Source organism: Prionailurus viverrinus, chromosome B2 (genome assembly GCF_022837055.1).
Source record: "Prionailurus viverrinus isolate Anna chromosome B2, UM_Priviv_1.0, whole genome shotgun sequence".
NCBI classification, from domain to species: domain Eukaryota; kingdom Metazoa; phylum Chordata; class Mammalia; order Carnivora; family Felidae; genus Prionailurus; species Prionailurus viverrinus.
In genome coordinates this window covers 147,897,219-147,914,538 of record NC_062565.1, presented here as the reverse complement: position 1 = coordinate 147,914,538, position 17,320 = coordinate 147,897,219, and positions in this window count along the sequence as shown.

Sequence of the window (17,320 nt, the reverse complement as noted above, 5' to 3'; positions counted from 1 at the left end):
AAACATCTCCTGCCTTTCAGGGAATTTCTTTGTTTTAAAGAAGGTGAAGGACAATCACGAGGATCCCTGCAGGAAACAGTGCCATTTCACTTCATACGGAAGAGACAAAATGCATTTCCCCCCCAGCAGATAAACTTAGTAACAATTTCCTCCACGTCCCACGAGTCTTTACAATTAGTCACCTTGAAAACGGCAACGGAGTTTATTTATGCCATGGGAAAAATATGTAATCTCGGCATGCAGAGATAGAGCAGGTGGGAACAAACATGAGGTCAGGCCAGGGGAAGGGAAGACACTCAGTACGGGCGGGCCTGAGCTGGTGGCTCGGGAAAGCTGAAACGCTACGACCCTGTCCCCCAAAGACCTATGATTCAAGGGGCTCGTTTAGCTGGATTCAGTGCGTCCCCACAGCGCAGCTTCTACGGAGAGCGCTGACCCCCTCCCCCAGCCAACGCATTCAATTTTAAGGATTGGTCAAGATGCCCAAGCTCTAGAAGCGTCGATGCCTGGTTTTTCCCCTTAACAACGCAGAGCTGGTTTCCTTTTCTGTCTGAGCTCACCGCGCAAGGCCCTTCTGGGGCTGGGATATCTTTAGGGCCCTGGGACTGATGGATCTGAGGCCTGGTCTCCCCACCAGAGTTTCCTAAACCGGTGCCAACATTCTCGGGTGGACACCTGTCCTGGAGGGACCGGGCTCGAGCCCAAAATGCGTCTCCCGCAGGCCACTTACAAGCCATCCCAAGATAACTCAGGTCAGAATTTAACCAGCTGCCTACAAACAAAGAATATCCCATGACTCCACTCGGAAGGCATCCAATTCTCCAAAGCATCTTATTTCCAATGGCCACATCAGCCATAAATACACTCTGTAGGCGGGCACCGGTCGAGGAAAGTCTCGGCAGACAGCACTGCCTTTTTCTTAAAATCTACAATGAAATTAGTTTGACCCTCGCAGAACCCTGAAGCATCAACGCGTCGGGACAGAAGCTCACAGAAGTGTATGATGTGGATGCTCTCCTGATGCCGTTTGGCTGAGATTTACTGAGCGAGGGACACTGTCCTACCCAGTCTCCAAGTATCATCTCAGTTGATCCTTACTGAGTCTCTCAGGGAGGCTCATAATGCAGGTAGAGACACAGAGGAACAGTCCAGTGACTCATTAATTGTTTTAAAAAAATTTATTTATTGGGGCACCTGGGTGGCTCGGTCGGTCGAGCGTCCGACTTCAGCTCAGCTCACGATCTCGCGGTTGGTGAGTTCGAGCCCCACGTCGGGCTCTGTGCTGACAGCTCGGAGCCTGGAGCCCGCTTCCGATTCTGTGCCTCCCTCTCTCTGTCCCTCTCCCCCTCACGCTCTCTTTCTCTCAAAAATAAATAAACATTTTTAAAATTTTTTTAAATTAATTTATTAATTAATTTAGAGAGACAGAGAACAGGGGAGGGGCAGAAGAGAGAGCGAGAGAGAGAAAATCCCAAGCAGGCTCTGCCCTGTCAGCACAGAGCCTGACAACGGGGCTCAAACCCACGAACCGTGAGATCATGACCCCAGCCGAGATTAAGAGCTGGATGTTCAACCGACTGAGCCACCCACCCAGCTGCCCCAATAAGCCCTTCTTAATTGGCAGCAGAAGGAAGGTCGCTCAGGAGCCCTGCTATTCCTGGTTTAGTTCTGGGGTGGGTGGCACCCGTCTTTTGGTTGGCTTCGCTGATGCTGGTAGTGTTTCTTAGGGTTGCTGGGGCGCTGTGTGGGCTAACATTCGTTGGGACAGTTTTAACAGCATCCGTCTAAGATGCAAGCCAAGACGCCAAGGATGTCCGGGCACGGGTGCCGGGGTCCATCCTGGTGCACAGGGTTCTGCTTCCCAGCATCCCATCAAGCCGAGAAATCCCAGCTGTGGTCTGGAAAGCGAGAGACCATGGCCGGAAATGTAACTTACAGGCAGGCGTAGAAGGTACTTTCTCCAAAGCACCTGGGCTTTGGACCCCCCCCCCCCACCCCGGTGGCTGTACTGTGGGGTATGAAGGGCTCCAGACTCCGGGGGTGGGAAGAGACTCGGGGGACAGAGTTGGATCCGGGGTGTCCCGCACATGCTTGGCTGAGGGAGGCCTACAGCTCCGAATGGGGTCCCACAGGCCACTAGGGGGAGCCGGGACCATGTGTGTCCACGCGTTCCCAGGGTCACCAGGCCTCGGAGAAGAGATGATTAGCTGCCTGGCAGCTGTGGTCACACGTTCGCACGTTCACATGCAGCACGGCCAACTCCGTGTCATCTTCAGATGGAGTGAGATGGCGGGGGGGGGGGGGGGTTGCCTGGAGGGGATCTGGGCTCCTTCTCTAACGGGCAGCTGGGGCACAGGGCCACGGAGGCCAAGCACATGGAGGGGGCAGGCTGCCCGGCCCGCGAGGGTCCCTCTCAAAGAACGTGGACATATGTCTCTGAGCGACAGGCCAAAGTGGTGCCCACGGAGCGGTGAGTGACTTCGGCCACAACGGGGTCACTTGGGGCTGGGGACTCTGAGCCTCTGGGCTCCTTCAAGACTGAACTTCCCAGCCCTGAGCCAAGGGGAGTTGAGAGCACTCCAAAGCAGCCGCGCCTCCGGTCCACACAGTGCAGGGCGGAGGCTGAACGGCCCAGAAAGTTGCACAGAAAGGGCTCAGAGGTCACATGGTTCAGCCCCTCGGGCCACCCGCCTCCACTCACACTTTCTGAGAGAAAAGTGCTGACACCGTTTCCCAAGCTTCAATTATACGTTATGCTCATCCCTTTAGTCAAAAAAAAAGCCAAATGTAAACTCCAAACCATATTGACAGTATTGACCCATCGTGGCCCCGAAGGAGTTAGATGTCTGCCTGCCAATGTGACAGAACCCCCCGCCCCCCCAAGGGAAAGACACCAACTCTTTGTGTCCTTGACAGACAGCATCAGTTTCTGGAGCAGGCAGATTTCTTCCCTAGCAGATTTAGGAGACCAAAGAGAGCTACGGCCCCTGATAATACCCGGGGGGGGGGGGGGAGGGGGGGGGGGGAGGGGTGCGGGTGGGAAATTCTGGCTCTTGTCGGTATCTTCACAGCGCTGTACGGGTGCATGCGATGCTCCCAATACAACAGTCCCACGGACATTTTCTAAATATGGGTCTCTGCGTATGTATAGATTAGCCCAAGCACACAACAGAAAAACAAGCCGGCCGGCCGTCCCTTCCCCTCCCTCTGTAGGAATTTGGCTTGAGATGAAGGTTTGATCTTTTAGTAATAACATTCTCAGTGTCCAACTGAGTGCAGCCAAGGGAAATAAACACGTCGGCTTCTGAACCTGGTTCTGCCGTGGATTGACATGGCCGCCGACAAAGGATTAACCTCTTGTTGCCTCAGGGCCCTACTCTCCAAAGGATGACCCATATTTTCAACCCAAACAACTTCACCGCTTTTATACTTAATGGCCACAGAGCACAGTAAAACAAGGTGAATGTTTAACCAAGGTTACGCTCTTTCACAATCGGTGCTATTTTGGTCCTAAGCGTGCTTCCAGCCTTCGCAGTTATATGGAAATCAAATAGCCTTTAAAGGGGAAGGAAAAGAATGATGTGTGTGCAGAAGAAATCCAGTTTCCCAGACCATGCTCTGAGCGCTTTGCCAAGACTAAGGCGGCCAACGTTCTGAGGCTTTGTTCGAGAAAAGTCCCAATTTCTGGCTCCCGGTCACTTACTACCGCCCAGGGTCACTTTCATTGCCCGTGACCTCAAGCTCTCACCAGCAGAAGAAATTTCGGGTTGAGTGTCCCCAGCACCGCTCAAGAACGCTCCCCTGAAGACGACAGCGTGGAACACGGGTGAAAACTGGATGGTTTGCCTGCTGAACCACACCTTCTACCTAACTGTTTGAGAAGGTTTAGCTAAAACGGCTCAGGCCGGACAGGGGATCCTGTCGAGTTGAAACAAAAGAGACTCGTAACCGCTCCTCGTAGGGACGCTTCTGGTCCGAAAAAAGAAATTTCTAGAATTCCTATATAATCCACGCGTTCGGCAGATAATCCAGATTTTTCTCAGAAGCAACACAGGTGCGGGAGAACTGAGTGGGCATGTCGGCTGCTGTAAAAAACAAATGCGTCCCCAAATTACACTGGCCTAATACTGGTCCAGTATTGGTCCAGAGTGTGCTCTTGGTCTGTGGGCCGACTTCATGGCCCTGGGCTCCTTTCCCGCTGTGACTATCCCGCTGTGAATATCTTGAGCCTTCAGAACCCAGACAGCAGATGGGGGAAGAAAAGGCGGGAAAGAGCTCCTGGCTTCCTACCTGCTCTGGTGCAGAAATGGCAGCCACCATTGTGCTCACGTTCCAGTGGTCAACCTTGTCACAAGGAAAAAGAAAAAAGAAGTTCTTATATTGAGTTATGGCATCTCATCACGCAATTTCCATCTGTTGATCTTTGGTCTACCCTTCTAGAATCGGAGAGAACGGGTCTACCTCATCTTCCACTTGACAGGCCGTCAAAAGATTGAAGATTCGCCGTGGCTCCCCTGAGTGATTCATTTTCGAAGTAGCTCAAACGTATTGATTTTCATCCCACTTATTAGACGGGTCATCTTTCCTGGGATATTCACATGACTCTTCTTGGCCTCCTTAAGATGGTTAGCTCAGGAATGAAACCATTTCATTAGGTGAGCGGAAGGGAGCATAATGGAACAATAAGAGACTCGGGGCATCTTGGTCTGAAAGCTGTTGCTTGAAAGACATCCTTGGGATAGCCTTCCCGCTTCTGGTCCGCTGGAAGGTGGCTCCAGGCTCCTGGTTATGGGGCCCGGGAGAACAGACGCCCTGCTGCTTGGGAGCATTCCCTGCTGCAGTGTTCTTGCCGTGAGACCGTTTCACTGCGAGGGCTTGTTTCAGATTTTCAGATCAATGCCTTTTCAAGCTTAAAAAGAAAAATATGGCTGAGCTAAAACGATAATAAAGAGAGCTCGAGATAATACAGCCTTTGATGCAGGCCTTATATCACGCAAACCGTGCGTTCGTGAACTCCTGGAGGTGAGCATAAATTAGACACGGAATCTTTTATTTAAAAAAAAAATTAATAAAGTTTAGATTAAATATTAAAGAGGAAAGCTGCAGTCCATTTCTCCCGGATGAAGGCTGAGAAAGACGACGATTCTTATTCTTCTTCCCTTGAGGCTGGCATTGGCGACACCGTCTCTATAAAAATATTTTCAATTTTTTAAAAAAGATCTTAAAAATGAATTTTTACGATCGGGACTTGTATTCTGTGTGGAAACACCGTTTACGTTAATTGTGTGCCATTTTGTGAAAAATGATGCGGAAAAACAATTTGTCTGTCTCTATTATGTTTTATTTTGCTCTATTTTGATGGGAGAAAGGAAGGGTGGAATCGTAAGCAACCTTTTAATGTAGTTTAGAAACTTAATGTGGAAAGGGCACTAATATTGTAATTACCAGTTTCTTTTATCAGGCACAGTGCTCTTTGTTGCTTCTGCTATTTAAAGTTACTGTTCACATACTGTGGCTAATTCCCTTTGTTAAATTTCACAGTGAATGCAGCTTCCTGAATATTTGTTATTGCAGTACTATGGATGTACGCTTCTCAGATAAAGGAAAAACTGGGTGCATCCATCTGTGGGCAAATTAAAAATGAATTTAACCCCCTGGCTTCCATGATAGTGTCCCCTTAGGCAAAATGTGCCCTATGCTTTTGACTGACAAGATATTACATTGTGGTCACGTACATGTCTTATTTTTTCAATGGTATTTTGTAGAACATCAAGAAAACTTTTTTGATATGGCCCTGTATTTATAGTAAGAGGGAACACGGGGTTGGGGGGGGGGGTTGTAAGGAGACAGGCAGGGGCTGGACTGGAGGCTTATGGAGTCTGGAGAACAAGGGACAAAAACAGTGACAGACTTTGGCTTTGGAAGGCAAAAGTCTATTTTCATTATTCAAGGTATAGTCCCTGACAAGTTATTATTTTATTGGCCACTGGATTAGAGTTTTTGGAATGTTGGTTTTACCAGCTGCTTGGAGACTCAAGAAGGAAGAAAAGTAGGAAAGGAAGCTAGGGCAGGTTGGGTATGGAAGGTGTGCCCACCCGGCAGGATATGAGAATTTTGTCTTAGCGACCAACCAGAACCCACAGAAACCACAGGAGCGGAGACCTTTTGCTGTTGTTTTTCGTAAGAATTATTCTCTACTTCTCTCCTTTTGATGGCATTGCCACAAACAGGAGTCTGTCCTTACAGGGAGAGTGTGCGCATTTTGTCTTCTCTTGTCTATTAATAATTTGTTTATAATAACGTTCAATGAAAGAGAGGGAGAGAATAAGAAAAGAAATGACTTTTTTTTTCCCTGTCCCTATCAATCTAATTTTGAACAGAGAGAAAAATTTATTCCACACACAGGAATAAATTTTGCTTTGTACCAGGGATCGTAACATTAATTTATTCATTCAACAAATATTTGTCGAATGCCTGCCATGCACCAGCCTCTATTCTAAGATGGGGCAGAGGAGCGAACAAGTCGGAGAAGAACCCAGATTCTGAGGGACACGAGTCTGGTGGTGGAAGACCTTAAAGAACAAGAAAACAAGTAAGAGTAACATAGAAAGGGAATTAAATAGGGCAACGAGAGACAGATTGTAAGGTCATGTGCTCATGGCTGGCCAGGGACAACAAAGTGACCTTTGACTGGAGTCCCGAGTGACGCGAAGGATCTGCTGTGTTAAGAGCTGGGGAATTCGTATCCTAGGCCAATAGAAGGACAAGTGCACAGGCCCCAGAACAAGAAAGATCTGAACGTGTTGAAGGGTCAAAGAAAACCAATATGGCGGGCCCTGGGGCCCAGGCAGATCGTGAAGATGAGGAGAAGTTGATGGGTACTGGGTCGAGTACCATGGGGCCTTGGGTTTTATTTGAAGTGCACGGTAAATCAGGAAGGGCTCTCCTTATCTAATTTTTGTTTTAAGAATACGGATGATTTTAAACTCAAAGTATAGAGAAGACCACGAATCTCATATAGGCATCAGCCAGCTTCACCAATGAACGAGTCAGGCCATCCTCACTTTTCCCAAGGCCCGTTCAGGCCTCCCCATCCGGACCGGATGTTAATGCAAATTCCAGAGATCATTGCATTTCTCCCTAAATGATTCAGCATGTATCACATCTGAACATTGAAGAGTATCAAGTAAAAATTAGCAAATATGGCGTCATGTTTTAAAATTGTACGTGTGCATAATTTTTATTTCAGTGTGTTTGGATCAGGACTTAAATAAAGTTCCCATCATGCAACTGGCTGATATTTCACTTACGTCTCCTTTAATGCATAGGTTTCTTTTCCTGGGAGGGATTCGGCAAGGAGATGTAATGATTTGTCATTTTTTACAAGACTACCCTAGCGCCATGTGGGGACCAGCTAGCAGGAGGGCAGGTGGGGGAAGGTTATGACATGGGGCCGGTGCGAGAGGGTGGTGGTCTGCAGGACAAGGGCACCAGTGAGATGGAAGGAATTTGGACGAATCTAGGATTTGTTTATTTACTATCTCATTTTCCAGTTAGAGCTCACCTGACTTGCTTTTTAGATATGCCAAACAAATTTACAGATTATGAATGTACGTGTATATAAACGATAGACATACATGTGTGAATCAACATATGAAATTAGTGCACACATGGAAACATTTGTTTACTAGAAACATACAGATGCGGGCAGCCTGCCTGCCCGGCCAACAGGGGACTATAACAAGGGGAGCCTCCAATCCACAAAGAATCATGCCTTTCGTTCATAGGACCCCCACACCCCCTGATGGAAAGTTAATCAAATTGCCTCGTCTTTATGTTCTAAGTTGATGACTTCACTTGAAATTCTCCCAAATTCTTTTACTTATTTTTTTTTAATTAATGCTTATTTAGTTTTGAGAGAGACAGAGTGCAAGTGGGGGAGGGGCAGAGGGAGCAGGAGTCGCAGAATCCGAGGCGGGCTCCGGGCTCTGAGCTGTCAGCAGAGAGCCTGAGGCGGGGTTCAATCTCACGAACTGCGAGATCCGGATCGGATCGTGACCCGAGATGAAATCTGACGCTTAACCGGCTGAGCCACCCAGGCGCGCACCCCGTCTCCCAAATTATTTTAAAGTAACAGGGCAACCTAGTAGGAATTCATTATGCTGCCCCAAAGGATAATAAAATACATGTTTATTATAGATAAAATAGAGTTGGGTGGCTGGGAATAAACGAAGACACTGAGAGCTCCCCCTCCCCCCTCCCCCCTCCAGCGTGCTTCCTAGGCTGGGGCTGGAGGGAGGGGAATGAGGGAGGGAGGAGGATGAAGTAGGGATTGGGGGGAAGGGGGGGCTCCGCAGGTGGCCCAGCACTTCCGACAGGCGCACCGCCTGCGCGGCCCACGGGCCCCAGCTGCTCAAGGGCGACCCGTTCTTAGCCTTCTCGCTCTTAATTGTTTTGCACCTGCTCCGGCCAAAAATCTGCTTCCTGCTTTCCTTTCATCTGCGTGATGTTTCCCAGCCTTCCTGGAGAGTCTCAGCGTGATACTGAGAAATATTACTCTCTCATTCTGTTCTTTTACCCACGGGTCGCTATCTTTTTACATTCACGGTCCATTTGAATAGAGCACTTTGTAGCCTCTGGGAGCGCCACTTACAAAGTCCCTTGGGTTCTGACTCAGGCAGATCACCCTGTGACCCCCAAGTCTGTACGTGGCGTCTGACTATCCTTTCGAGCTTTAAAAACGGGAAGGGGGAAACGGGAGGGAAAGAAGGAAAGTGAAACAAGAGTGCTAGGGAATTGTCACAGTTCCATTTGTTACGAATACTTAGCATTAAATGTCAACCAGCTCTGAAGGGCTTTCGGGGGCAGGAATCCACGGGCCAGCCCTTGGTTATTTATGTTCTTTGTGTACATGTTTTTCTTCACCCTCCACAGTGACATCAGAGTTCTCGTTTCACATCAGCTGTCTTTGCTTGCGGTGTTTTCGAGGGTGTGAACGTGGCTGAAGATAACAGCTTGTGACTCGTGTGAGCTCCCTTGGGGAGTCTCCTCTGGCCACCGCAGCTTCACGTGGACTGAGGAGCTCACAGCATCTGAAGCGACCTGATGCCTGTCCCCTCGGGTCGACATCAGCGCTGTGGTCACAGACGCTGGACGGACACACGCCGCTCCCTGTTCTAAGCAGTTTGCCTGGTTTTCGCTCATTTCACGGGCTCCGTCTACACCATGCTGCACATCCAGATGCCAGCGGAAGGGCCGTTTAAAAATCCCAAGGATTCTGTTGTAAACAAACAGTCCGATGTTTCTTATATTTGGACCGGTGGAGAGAGGGGAAAAGCTCTACTTCAATCTGCTCAGTGGCATCTTGTTCTACACCGAAGGCACTAAAAATACGCTCCGTTGAATCAAACTGTTTATTGATAAGATCCACTTCCCCAGTGTACTGGGCACTGTGTCGATCAATAGTTCAACGCGGACTCTGCTCCCTATGGTTTTCTGTATAGCGTTGCCTCAGATAACATGACCTTTCACGTACTCGGGATGAATGTTTCATAGTCCTAAAGCATCATTATTTCCTAGAGGAACAGTAGGGTAACTCATAATCAGTACTTTGCATTTTTCTGTGGGTCAGCCACGGTGCTAAACTGTCAGTGTGAACGATCTCACTTCATCCCCTCACCAACCATTAAGACGTCACCCTCATTTGGCACAGGAGGCATCTGCAATGGGGAATGTTTACACGGCTTGCCCAAAGGCGCTCGGCGAGTCGCGACAGCATGACCCACACTGGGCTCTATATTCTCACATTACGCTATCTTACTGTATTATTCTACCGTCTTCTGGAAGATTAGACCCACTTGAGTCCAAGTGGCCCTGGTTTTATGTTTTTGTCACTAAAGCTGAGCGTGTCTGAAATCCCAAAGTCCCCTGTGTGTGCGTGCGTGCGTGTGTGTGTGTGTGTGTGTGTGCGCGCGCGCGCGCGCGCGCGCACCAGATGACTATTACTTGGGCGGGTTCGTTTTCTTTTGTTCGGTCTCCAGCCGATATGCATAATAGCATTTCCTTATTCTGGAGGGCGGTGGAAGCTCCACGAGGCAGAGGACACTCCTCTCAGTGCTTCCTGTTGAGGGAAACAGGAAGTGCTGGAGAATCAGGAGGAAGCCTGCCAGCAAGAGATTTCTAGAGTTGAAAGGGCAGAACCATGGGACCCAGCGTGGAGCTCAGAGCTTAGGCTTAGAAGTTGGTAGGAAATAGATGCCTGAGCTTCTGGGTTTCCCTTTCCTCCAATCACATCAACAGAGATGCTTGGCGGACATGTGAATGGCTGCATTTTAGGGAAACAGTTGCTGCTAAATGCTGCAGAGCCATTGCTGATCCCCCGCGAACAACAGGCCGGCTCACAGCTGATCCAAAGGACTGTGGAAAGGGGTCAAGAGTGAGTCAAAGGTATTCACCATTGTTCCTAGACTTCCAGAGTGGCATTCATTGAGAGGTTTTTTTTTTTATTTTTCCTTTTTAATGAAGTCACTGACAGCAACGGGCCAGATGGTAGTTTGGGTGAGTAAAGCTAAGTTTGGCTAGAAAACAAAAGCAAGGTGGAGCAGAGTGATACAGAGCAACATGCAAACAAAGTGGAAACGGAATGTTTATAAAGGAAATGGAACATCTGCAAAAGAAGTTAAAATCCCACTTGCAGGAACTTGTTTTGGCAACGGGACAATGACCCTCCCATCTTGGCAGAGCGGCCTGGTGAATTTCTGGCAAATGGGATTGGAGGGGACCCCACAGGGCTCCCTTGTGCAGAACAGAACTGGATGTTTCGATATTGGCCAGCGTGGGCCACGTCAGAGTTACTACCATATATCAACTTCCAGCCTCCCTGAACCCAGACCCTCAGATTTCTGCCCCCCCCCCCCCCCCGCACACCTCCCCTCCACCCACTTCAGGGGCCGTGACAAGATCACCAGTGACTCCTGAGTTCTTAAAGGGACCATTTCCAGGCATTGAGGACTTGGCCCCCTCTGAAACATTTTGCACTGTTTCTTAGAATCCTTTTCTTCCCTGGTCTTCTTGAACACCCTACTCGCCTGGTTTCTCTCCACTTTTCTGGTCATGCCTCTATCCACAGGACTTTTGTCACCATCCATTTGTCACATCGTTCTGGGGACAGGGAGGCACAGTCTTTTCTGTTCTCACTTCTGGAGATGTATGCACTCTTTTGGTTTTAACCACTATTTGTTTGCTCACAGTTGCTATTTCTCTGTGCAACGTTTCAGCTTAGAATATCTAAACCCCTTCTGGAATTTTCCGTTAAAACTCTCACTGGCATCTCACCCTTGGCCAGCTCAACGTGAAACTCCTTCTCGCCTCTTGCTCTGCCACTGTCTGCTCGATGTGTGGGATCATCATCCACCCATTCTTCTAAGCGATGACCAGAGAGCCATCGTCAAAGCATCCTCCTCCCTCATTTCTGTAGCCAATAAATTATCAAGCACTCTCTTTGCTTCTTTGTAAATAGCCAAAATCTGTCACCTTTTCCAAACCGCCTATCAGGAAGTGCTGCTGAGTAATCTTATTTGGTGAATGGATGGACACGTGACTGAGATCGGGTCATGGCACATCATGAACTCCAGCTCAATGCACAATGGGGTCACCCTGTCCTGGGCTCCCTGAGGCCATGGCCAAGTGATTCAGTTCTGGTCTCTCCATGGCCTTGTGCCCTGACAATGCCACTTTCAGAACAGATGAGGATGTATTTCCTGATGATCTAAAACCCCACTGAGGCTCTGAGTTTACCCCAACTGCGGGAAAAACATAAAATAACGAATATTCGTGTAAATTTATATCAGTCAGGATGATGTGCGACTTTTCTCTATTTCTCTGTTTCACGCTTTCCCATCTTCTAACTCCACTTCATAGACCCTGGCTCTATCAACTCCTGAGGACCAGATTTCCATTATATGACATCCCAAGTCTCTTATCCAATTCTGTTCTTCCTTCTTCAAAAAAAAATCTGTTGGCCATTTCACTACTAATGTCCAGTATCATCTGAAAGAGGCTAAGAGAATGAATGTGTGTGTGTGTGTGTGTGTGTGTGTGTGTGTGTGCGTGAGTGTGTATGAAATGTTCCGAGGAAGAAAGAGTTGAATATGCTAGCCGTGTTTCTGACTAGCATGAATATTTTTAATAGCTCCGTTTCTTTGACTAGATTCCCAGGCAGAAAGATAAACAGCACAAAGAGAAATCTGCCAAGCTATTCAAAAAAATAAAGAAAGCCAGAAAGATGGGAAATCTTGACAGCAGATGGAGAAAGGAATCAAGAAAGAACATTGATAACAGGAGGTGAAGCTCTAAGATATCCAGGGGGGAAATGGACAGAGCACAGACAACAAGATCTAGGGTAGTATTACCCTTGGGCACACACCAGTGAATTTCACATTTTTTCCCCTTCAAAAAGTCCTCCCACAAGAAACACAAAACAAGATGTGCTTCTTGGCAGAGTTTACACATGCTACAGATTTCTTTCTCATTCTCTTCCGAAGAACTTTCCCCCTTGATGTAAAGTTAACGGACATAGTATATTCCTATGGTATAAATATTCTCCAAGACCAGAAGGCTATGCGGTAATCTTCATTAGCCTTACAACCAAAATTGACAACAATGAAACTACCGGCATATTCTGGGGGGATTTAAGAGATTTGTGCTGGTGTCGTTGTGTAGCATACAGTGTGTGAAATGCCACAGATGTCATTCTACGTGCATGGCTGGGATTGGGAAATTAAAATCATTTAGCTCTCTGTCAGGTGAAGGTTAGAGGCAGAGATTCTGAAGAAAGAGCTGACAAAGACAAGGATTTGACCTTAGGTCTGACAACGTTTGGGACGGCCCGCAAGCCTGTATCGTCTCCGTTTCCCAAAACGTGTGCCGTGAACACCCGTATGGCGGTTTTACAAACTCACCCGTGAAAACGTCAACACGTGGCAAGATAGAATGTGCACTGCAAGGTAGTCGACGGAGGGCAAAATAAAAGGCTTTGCCCCCATTCATGGTCTTTCTATTGTCCCAAAGGGGAAATGAGCCCGGTAATTCTATTATTCTGAAGAGACGTCAAAGTTACCATGTCTTTAGCTTCAAACACTGATAATCTTCTCTAAAATTCCATAGTGAGTTGGGAGACCTACTCCGCTGATAGTCCCGCAATCACATGGATTTCCCAAGCTGACTCAGTCATTAAAGGAGACATTTAGGAGGATATTCATTGATTAATTCACAGTTGTCCTGAAAACACTTCTCTCAAACGTGGCTATCTTACTTCTACCATTTTCCGCCGTACAGACTTGTAGTTCTGCACTGGGAGCGAAGATGACGTTTGTCTCAGAACCTCTCAACTCTTGGGGAATCATGCTGGTCCCGGAAAGAGCCACTCAGCAACCCTTTCTTGTACTCTCTGATCCCGCAATAGACCTAACTCGGGGGCTTCAGGTCATTTTCACCCCTTAGTGAATTTATAATTCTGCTGGATGCCTTTGGTAGCGAGGTCATCACAGGATGCAAGAACCCGGCGTCCAGACGGGAGTGTGGTCCCAGGCCTGGTGACAAAAAGGCAGAAAGTAAAGCTGTCCGGGCCCATCCCCAAGTGCATATGAGGAGCGAAGAGAAAATTCCACATAAAAACGGCAACGCATACCTACCTCTCCACTCCCCCGCCCCCACCCTGAGGTCGGGGTCTCCTGGGCAAGCAGTTTGGTAGATAATTTGCAAGGAGGCAATCTGCCACTTCCCTTCGGTCCTCACGTTTGCCAACCGCGAATTTGGGGGAGAGGTCAAATTTAGAACTCAGTGTTCTCATCAGTAAATCCTAAGAGGTAAGTGAAGAGGGACCCCAGAGATGATAAAGCTGTGTGGCAGAATATAACAAGCGTATATTCACACCGTTTCCCATTCTATCAATATCTTGTCTGAAGCAGAGCCTTTGGGGTCTCTTTCCGGCTCCCTGCACATGAGATGGCTGCTGGCCTTGAATCGGTTCTCAGCCTCCACCCCCACATCTGAAATATGAAGATAAAGATCTCACCTTGAAATGCAGTTGGGAAAGCCAAGAAGACAAAACATGCAGATCCACTATGCAAACTGAAATGTGCCGGACACACCCTTTGGGTATCGGTGCGCACTTGAAATCCTCAGAGATTTTGAATCCGCTATTTTCTAAGCCGGTAATTCCCAGCAGGCACACCCTCAAAGGATGGAAACTGCCAGTATATAACCGCGCCCACCCTGTCCCCTCAGCGGCAGGACACCCAAACGCACTAGGTTCATGAGCGGTCTTGTCTCCATCTTGCGGAAGCCCCAGAAAAAAAAAAAAATCTGTGGACTCATTTATGTATTATCAACCTAGTCTCAATGGATTTTTATTTTTTTTCTAATATTTATAATTCAACGCTATCCTCAAATTCCGTGTTACTCAAATCGTGCGCGTAGATCGGTGAGAGCCCCAGGACGCTGTGTGTCCTTTTGACAAGTTACCCATCACTTTTTAAATCTTTATTTTCTGAGGTAACAAAACCGTCCAGGTTCCTCTTGTACCCTCCTTGACCCAGCACCAGGACCAGCCTCGGTTGCATTCAAAACAGAATGGAACCAGAAACCAAGAGTTGCATTCTGAGTGAGCTCATTGTTTTAAGGTGCCTGTGTTTCCACACCCTGTTGGTGGACAGAACTGGGTGGGGGGGGGGGGGTATATGAACACAAAGTGCAGTGCATATATACATACACATATGTGACCCATACGCATCCATTTACATCCTCCTATTTTAGAAATGACTGTATACCAATTTTTCAAATTCCAAGCCAATTCATTCCAGTCAAATCCAAACTCATTCATATATATAAATGTTATATATATATATATAATATACATATATATGAATATTATATTATATATAATATACATATATACGAATATTATATTATATATACAATATACACATATCTTCATTCTATATGTATTTTTATGACCTATATGACTATATCTATTATCTATATCTACATACATTCTTTCACAGTAAGCACCTGGTTTCCAAGATCAATCTATTTACTTACCTGTCGATACCATAATAGGTCTAAAACAGTTGCAGCCTTGACTCAGACATTCACATTGAAAAGCAAACTGCTGAATAAAGAGTAGAGGATTTGCTGGCCCTTAGCGTCCCGCCCCACTCCCACCCCCACCCCAAGACTGAGGCTCCCCGGTCAACTCTGTTCCTAAATTAGCTGACTGTCTCTTCTCTCCGGCTCAGTGTGGTTTTGTGATTCATTTCAAACACAGTTGCATGCGTGAGTTTCAGCTTGCTTTCAGTTCCATTGCCTTTCCACTCTTGTTTGTTTTCTTTTCGAATTTTGATAGAATATTAACATGTCTGAAATCTCAAAACTATACAAAAAATAATCTCGGAAAAGTTTCCTTTTTCATTTGTAATTTTTTTTTTTTTTTGCATTGTTGGAGCTGTATCTTCAGGCAAATTTCTAGAAGTAAGATTTCTGGGTAAGAATAAATGCATATTCAGTTGTGTTAGACAGTGACAAATTCCCCCCTATAGGAAGCACACCATATTCGTCCCCACCAGCAATGTGTGTTTCCAGACAGCCTTGCCAAGATCGAGTAAACCAAGATCGAGTAAACCGCTCAGCTCTTTTGTCTAAATAGATGGTTGAGAAATGGCATCTTAGTGGTATTAATTTACATTTTTCTGACTCAGAGTATAACTGAACATCTTTGACATATAAATATTATTTTAGTATCTTTTTTGTCAATTTTCTATTCGTGAATGCCTAGTATCCGTTTTTCTGTACGAGTTTTGATCCCTTTCCCTCAATATATCAAAGTTCTTTATATATTAGGTGTATTTTTCCCCAGTTGGTCATTTGTCTTTTGACTTTATATATGATGCTTTCTGCCACAGAAAGAGGGGTGTTTTTGTTGGGGGGGGAGGGGGTAACGTAGGCAAACATATCAATATTTTCGTTTATTGCATCTGGATTTTTCATTGTTGTTAAAAACATTTTCTTACAGTCAGGCTATAGAAGAACTTACCTTTCTTTCTTTTAGATCTCATACAATTTAATTTTTGCATTTAGATCTCTAACTCATTTAGGGTTTATTCTTGAAGATGTGTGGGAAGTGGACCTAAATTCATCTTTTTCTCTATGACTCTCCAGTTATTTCAATGTCATTTATGAAAAAATCCTTCTTTGCTCCCAGTGATTTGAGACACCACCTTTATATTTTGCTAGATTTCTCATGTATGGCTGGGTCATAGGAGGATGGCTGTGTTGAAACGTCCCCATTGGGTCTGTCTGGCGTATTATACGGTTTTTATCCCCAAGACAGGATTAAACAATTATGTTTAAGTTTACCTCTATTCCCCTCCACCATTTTTTTTTAAGACAGAGTGTGAGCAGGGGGGAGGGGGAGAGAGAGAATCTAAGCAGGTTCCACACTCAGTGCTCAGAGAATAGCCTTATTGGAGGCTCTATCTCATGACCCTGGGATCATGACCCGAGCTGAGGTCAAGAGTCGTATGCTCAACTGACTGAGCCATCCAGGCACCCCAAAAGCTATTAATTTCTATTTATTAATTGTGTGCCCTCCTTATTTACTAAGATTTGATTAAGTTAGTTTTATTGTTACTCTTGGATTTTCCAGGGATACTAACATGTACTATCCTGTCACCCACAAAGAGAGGTTTTTTGTTTGTTGGTTTGTTTTCAGTTTTTTCACTTTTGATTGTTTTCTCTGGGTTAATTACATTGCCCCAAGTTTCTAGAACAGTGCTAAATAGTAACAGATATAGTGGAACGTCTTGCCTTGTTCCTAAACTTAATAAGAATGGCTCTAGTGTTTCCCAATTAAGAAAGATTTTAGAATTAGGATTGAGCATGTACTTATATTTATATGTAATCTATGATATAATATAAATTCAGTGGAACCGGTGGAACCCATAGGATATACATAGATTTCTTTTAAGGAATTGGCTCATGCAATTGGGGAGTTGGAAAGTCCAAAATTTGTAGAACAGACCAATATGCTGAACACTCAGGCAGAAGCAGATGCTGTATTCTTGAGGCAGCATTTCTCCTTTTCCAGGAAACCTCAGTTTTGCTCCTAGGGCCTTTACCTGATTAGATGAGACCCACCCACATTATTCAGGATCATCTCCTTCACTTAAAGTCAATTTATTGTAGATGATAAGCGCATCTGAAAAATGCCAGCCTCGCAGCAACAACTGGATCGGTGTTTAATGAAGTAACTGGGCAGTACGGC